At 42.6% G+C, this 6,364-nt stretch overlaps 1 non-coding gene across 1 annotated transcript; it reads right to left on the bottom strand.

Annotated features, from left to right (window-relative positions):
* Positions 1-3,553: 3,553 nt before the first annotated feature.
* TRNAM-CAU (transfer RNA methionine (anticodon CAU)) lies at positions 3,554-3,627 on the bottom strand. Its single transcript has one exon. It is a non-coding gene; the product is annotated as a tRNA-Met (tRNA).
* Positions 3,628-6,364: the final 2,737 nt, after the last annotated feature.

Genomic DNA, 6,364 nt, shown 5'->3' with positions numbered 1-6,364 from the left:
AGGGATACTATGGCGCATCTCTTTCTGCGGGAACTAAACAAGTTGCCAATAATAATAGATATCCCATAATACTTGAGGGAAAATCCGGGACGAGATATTCCTCGATTACAGAGGCAGCAGTTGCGGGCTCAGGTTTGGCTAAATCTACATCAATAGCAGGATCAGGATACGATGCTTACTCGAAATCAATATTCCCCGGTTTCTTACGAGATAAGATATGTATGCCGGTCCAACTAAAGGAAGGGTGGTTTTGAGCTTGGGTTTCAGGCGCCGGGCTTTTCTACTGATGAAGTGTGGTGCGCATCTAAAAGAGTGGAATATCCCATTCTGCTATCAAAGAAAGAATCGAATCCGCCGCTTGTTTTTCTAGCTAGAAAATCCCATGCCCAACAGGAACAGGATCTCTTGCCGGCACCGGCAAGAATCAAACTGTGGATCAGGCGTGTGGAAATGAATCTCTTGGATGCTCTAGGATTGGGAAGCGAAAGCAGTTATCAAGTCAAGTCAGGAAAGCAGTCGAGCTACTACGGTACAAGAAGAATCTGTATTCACAATGAGAAATAACATATGGAATCTGCCACCCAAAACAATGGGAATAGGCTTGCGTGTCTGCTCTTAGATCGGTTCATAGCTCAGGCTCTGGTTTCTAGCAGATGTGAATGAATTCATTTCTACTCTACTCCGGGGAATGGCCTGTCATTCATGCATTCGTATTCGTATTGGATTGTTGGAAGGAAGCAGTTGGCATTCTCGTTCGAAGGAAAGGTACTTGTTCGAGGAAAGAAAGCGTATTAGTGCTCTGGGCTAATCGGTCGGGTAGAAGCTCGTAACAAGAGCAAGCATCGGAGAAAGCGTATGTACTCGTTCTCGAGTCAGGAAAGCACTTGTTGGCATTGGCGTCGATATTTGTAGATTGACGTAATGCTATGAGGAGTTAGAGTCTTCTGCGGGAAAGACATTTCTTGTAGAGTTTTGTAGATCTTTTTGCTCTACTTTTTCGAGTATTCCTTACATAAGATCTCGGAAGAGCCGATGTTTCCTTCCGTTCCCGGTAAATAGGAACTCTATATCCTCTAGCTCTTCGTGACCTGTTGTGTCTGCCCTCGACTTAGCCGTCATAGAATAAAAAGGTTTCTAGCCGTTGAAAAGGATACTTCTAAACGTTAAGGGGCGCTCAACCTTCCACTCAAATCCTTTTTACCAGAAGGGAGCTCGCCTGCCACGACATATAAGGGAAAAGGCAATGTGTGGAACTAGATCAAGTTTGATCTGCCACTTACACTGGAAGGGAAAGAACTAATGCTTATGTGTATTCTTCCACGGCATATAGAAGGTTAACTACTCCAACTCGATGGCTGAGAGAAAAGTGAAATCCTAGCTTTCCCTAGAATCAGCTCTTTACTATCCTGCCCCAGGGGGTTTTTCGGAGGACATTGAACCCTAGATTTAGAAGCTTTCCCAAACAAACCTTTTGACCAGGAAAAGGCGTACTAAAGATTTTTGGAAAGACACATTGAAATGGAAGCTCTCGAACCTATTCCGAAGTAAGTTTAGGATGAGGTTTCCGATCCGATTGGTGTTCCGACATCCCGAATCGAGGTGGCTCTAAACTCAGGTTTGCCTACCTCTCTAGTTACAGAGGGAGGAGAGGGGCTTCGTCTTTTTAGGTCTCTGAAAAGCCAGTTGACATGTGCGATCCAATCAAGGAGGCAGTACTTCTGCCTGAGTTCCTCTGGATCCTACTCGTTGGGATTACCGTGCTCCCGCAGGTTGTTCACCATGCATTCCATAGCACTTTGACTTTATATCCTTTACCATCTTGGAATCATGTAGATGCAGATTGCTTTCATCGCAGGGTCATTCCTGAAGGTGGCTTGTACCAGCTCTTCGTCATCATAAATAGCAAGGCACTCCTTGTTTATTACTCCGCTTTTTCACTCTCTCATTCTTAGTTAACCATTTCATTCTATTGAATCTTAGTACTTTGAGTTTTGAACAATAGTTAGAATTTATTATTAAGCGATCCCCCGCTTTTTGACTTCTTTCTCTCTTTCCTTGGAAAGAATAGTTGTTTATTAAGGTCGCTTTTCTAGAATCTACTTTGAAAGTGGAAAATAGGTCTCTTCTTCAATGAAGGCAGAACTATTCACTAAGCCAACAGGTTAGGAAGGAAACTTTTGCCGGTCTTGCTGCTTTAAAGCGAACGAGTCTTCCTTATTCCTATGGTAATTAGAATAACCTATTCATCCTCTTGGCCACTCTGAACTCGTAGGTAGCTATGGTTTGGTTTACCTTCTTTCGTTTGCCTTGGGTTCGGTGGTAGTAATAGTCCTTCTTTAGCTCGCTCCTCCTTTCTTGGGTTCCCTAACTGTCTGCTATTGCTAAAGCTCAACCTATGCCTCCGGCAAGGGCAAGACTGAAAGCAAGCTAGTGGAATGCAACCAACAACAAGAAGCCCTCAGGTCATGAGAAAAAGGGTATGGATCCCTATTCCTTTCTTTTTATCCGACTGGAAGCAGTGGAAGAACTTCTTGATACTCTTTTCTCCTCTAACATAAACCCGTCAATTGATACATACAAGCCGCATATATCATCTATACTATCTAGCCTTCTCTCTCTTCTAGAGTCAATCTAGTATTCTTCTTCTTAGAACTTGAAAGAAGGTCCATCGCAATACCCAAGAAGTAGTGGCAATTCTCTTCCGTTTGCTGCACCTTGTGCTATATATCGAGTGGACCCTAACCTATATCTACTTGCTTTGGCCTTTAGATATCTGCATTCTCTGCTGTATCCACCTTGACTTGGTATTCAATGCTCTGTTCTAGAAGTCTGTAACACCTGACCTCGAACTCCATTGGCTCCTTACGGGATAAGAAGATAGATTGTACATTCGATTTTCCAAAACGTGAGTGGTTTGAAGCATGTTTCAGTGAAGGAGATGATGATCATAAAAGGAAACTGGAAAGCAAAGAGAAACGGAAGAGATCAAAAGCAATTGAAGTGACTAGTTGGAAGTTCCTGAAAGCAGGGAAAGCAATAGTTGACTTTTCTTGAGAAGTAGGGACCCAAGAATGACAAGTGGACTAGTATTCATAGGGGCCTTTTCTTTTGAGAAGGCTTACCGAATACTATGTTGGCCCCAATGCGAGGTAGTTTGCCTGCTTGTAAGATCCTGATTGCCTTTATGCTTGAGTTTCAGCATTCCTTTACTCCAGTCAACTATCATTTGACCAAAATTTGACAACCAGTCAATGCCTAAAATAAGATCATGACCTTGTACATCAAGCACCCTAACTTCTGTTTCAAATTCAAGGTTTTGTAACTTGAATTGAAGGTTGTCACATTTGGTACTGGTCAATAACTTACGGCTAGATGAGCAGCAAAAAAATAAAAAGAACATTAATAGGTGGAAGTCTTTGAAACTTACTTGTCAGTTCGGTTGTGCCTTGATACCTATCTATAGCTTTCCTAGCGACTTTGTTTACTCATCGCTAGTAAGACTGTCTGCTGATCCTAGGAGATCAGGGACTCGTACAAGTATCTGACGTTGATTAGGCGGGGACAGGATTCGAACCTGCAGTCTTCAGGTCATGAGCCTGATGAGTTGACCAATTCCTCTACCCCGCTTCTTCCCCTGATCTTCTTTCCCTCTTCCCATATACATTGATTCTCTCTCCTAACCACTCTTAAATATGTGAAATACACGGAATCGATCCAAAACTACAAGCAAGGGAATCAACTCTTATTGTCGTAAAGGAAAATAACCCCTTTCCTTATATATATATATATTTAATATATATATATATATACAAGGAACAAGTAGCCTTCGCCACCTATTCCTGAATTAAGGGAACGCGAGAAGATTTCTCTATGTCAATTCAAAACAAAACAAACGGACGACTGAATCTAAAGTCTACTAGAGAGAAGATTGGCTCGAACGTCAACTACTGATTGCTCTATCCAACCAGCACATACCGTTTGCTATGATATTGTTTTGCTCATATTGTTTTATTGCCCGGGCATTGCTGCGGAAGAGTGAAATGAAAAACTCTTCTTGAGAAGAGGACTCTTCTGCTTGATCTTTTGATACGGTGAGGGACAGGTTTTATGCGTTCTTTGAGCAAATGGGGAAACAAAACTGCTGATACAGAAATCTTTCACTTTTACTGCCGAAGGCACAAGAGAGACTTTAGCTAGGAAGGATAAGCAAAGGAATCCAGATTCAATCGATTGTTTGAAGCCAAGGTCTCGAGCTAGTCCCATCTTCTATACGAATTTCTTTAAAGAATACTTCTCTTATGATCTACTACGAGAGTGTCAAGGGCGATGGAAGTTGAGTAACTGTCTTGGAAATAGGTAAGTCGGGCACATATTCTAGTTCCGATTCTAGGCTATCTATAGAAGAATGGAGTATTATAAATTCTACTATTTAATTGGTGCATAAGCAAGTCAGTCTCGGGTGGGAAGTAAGCACTATCAACTCAGGCGGGTCTTCAGTCCAAAGAAAAAGAAAGCGGTGGTCTGTACTTGAAAATAGGACTCTACTTTTTGATTGAAATAGGACTGCACTAGCATCTGCAAAAGGCAAAGCATGACCTATCATGTAGTACTTCGGGTGTCGATCCACAGGGAAAAAATGGGAGAACTGGTTGGTTTGCACAAGTTCAAATATCTTGGCCTAACCTAATTTGTAGAAACCTGCGGCCTAAATTAAAGACTAATTCTAAACTAAAGAAATAGAAATCGCCTAAGGCGCGTGCGGCCAAGGTCTTCCATAGGAGCTCGAAGGAAGAGGTTCTGAATAACTATACAATTTATAAGACGCACTGGATTAGCTAGACATTGAAAAGTTGCCACTCTGAGGGAATTTGTTTTCATAAGCTACAGGTGCTATAAAGCAATCATGTACTGAGTACCAAGCTATTCCATTATAGTGAGCAGTATCAAATACATAACAGCAATAGAAGCATCCTGGCAGGTGTATAGAACTAGCAAAGTGGTTTAGGGAAGGGCATACGAATAGGCAGTTTGGCAAGTGAGTAGTTTAGGTCCTTTAGACCAAAGAAAAGGCCGGGAGCATTTAGGTAGGCCTATCACTCAACCGGCGGCAGCCGATCGACTTATACTAACCGCGTTGGCAGAGCTACTCAATGACTCATTAGATCGACGAATTTCCCCATCTGCGCAGGGATTCCGGCAAGGTTCTCGGCCCTTCTTCCGTGCATTAACTCAAATGGCCGTCTATGGATTTCTATGGTTCAGGTGGACGTGGTCAAGTGTTTCGATTAGCATAGACCATCGCGTTACTACTTGAACATTTATTCTAAGCTCTTAGGTACAGATAACGCTCCTCTCATTGACCTCATCAATTGCTTCTCAAGACACCGAGACTTTCTAAGAAAGGGAATGACTACTCAAACAGTGAAGTCGGCCTTCCACAAGGATCACCGATCTCACCTGTTTTGATTCAATCATTCCTGCATCAACTCGACTTGCAATTCGATGCTATGGCCCAAGAGGAGAATGGGGATTCTACCAAGTATGTCTATTTCGCTCGCTACGCAGACGATATACTATTCAGCAATTCCTATCGTAGGTGTTGGCTCATGTCTTAAAGTCTTCTTTCGAAGGCTGCAAGAAGTCTTGACCGTATGTCCAGTAAGCTACGCTTGAAATTAACGTCTATTGTACTGTAATGATGGAGGGCTCCCGCAGTCGAGGAGGCAAAGATAGGTTTGCAAAACCAGATTATTGTTGTTACATTTAGACACATGAAATGCTAGATGTTATATGCAGCAAGGTCAAAACTAGGCTTTTTATTTGTCCCTATAGAAAGATTATTCACCCAAGCACCAGGAAATCTTTAGCTTTGCCATAGAGTGACAGTCCGGGGGAGTAGGAGAGAGGAAAGAGGCAAATGAGAAAGAAGAAGGAGCAGGGTCGAGTGAAAGAATTGGTACATTGGGTTCCCCCCACCGAGCGGAGCCAAAGGAAAGATAAGGGTTGAGGTAATCGCTATGAGTGTTCAGGCTATTCCGCTTATGCTCGCGGATGCGGATAAGAAGCTATCAAAAGGGGATGATAGCAGCCACCCATATGGGCAGCTAGAAAGAGAACGAGGAAATGTGAATCACGATCCTTATTCGGTTAGAGGAGTCGGGGGACATTGGTTCGAATCCAATTCGTGAATATCAGAAAGCATTGTTTCTCATTGAACTATATACGATACGCGCGCACGAGGAAGGGATAAATTGATTGCATTGTTGTCATTTTCCATCAGATTCTTACGGATGTAGTGCAAAGTAAATGTTTCAGTCAAAAGTAAGCTGCCGACTATGATGAATGCCAGCCCATCTGTAGCTGA

Source organism: Triticum aestivum, chromosome 2B, assembly GCF_018294505.1.
Source record: "Triticum aestivum cultivar Chinese Spring chromosome 2B, IWGSC CS RefSeq v2.1, whole genome shotgun sequence".
Lineage (NCBI taxonomy): Eukaryota > Viridiplantae > Streptophyta > Magnoliopsida > Poales > Poaceae > Triticum > Triticum aestivum.
This window is presented reverse-complemented; position numbering and strand designations above follow the sequence as displayed.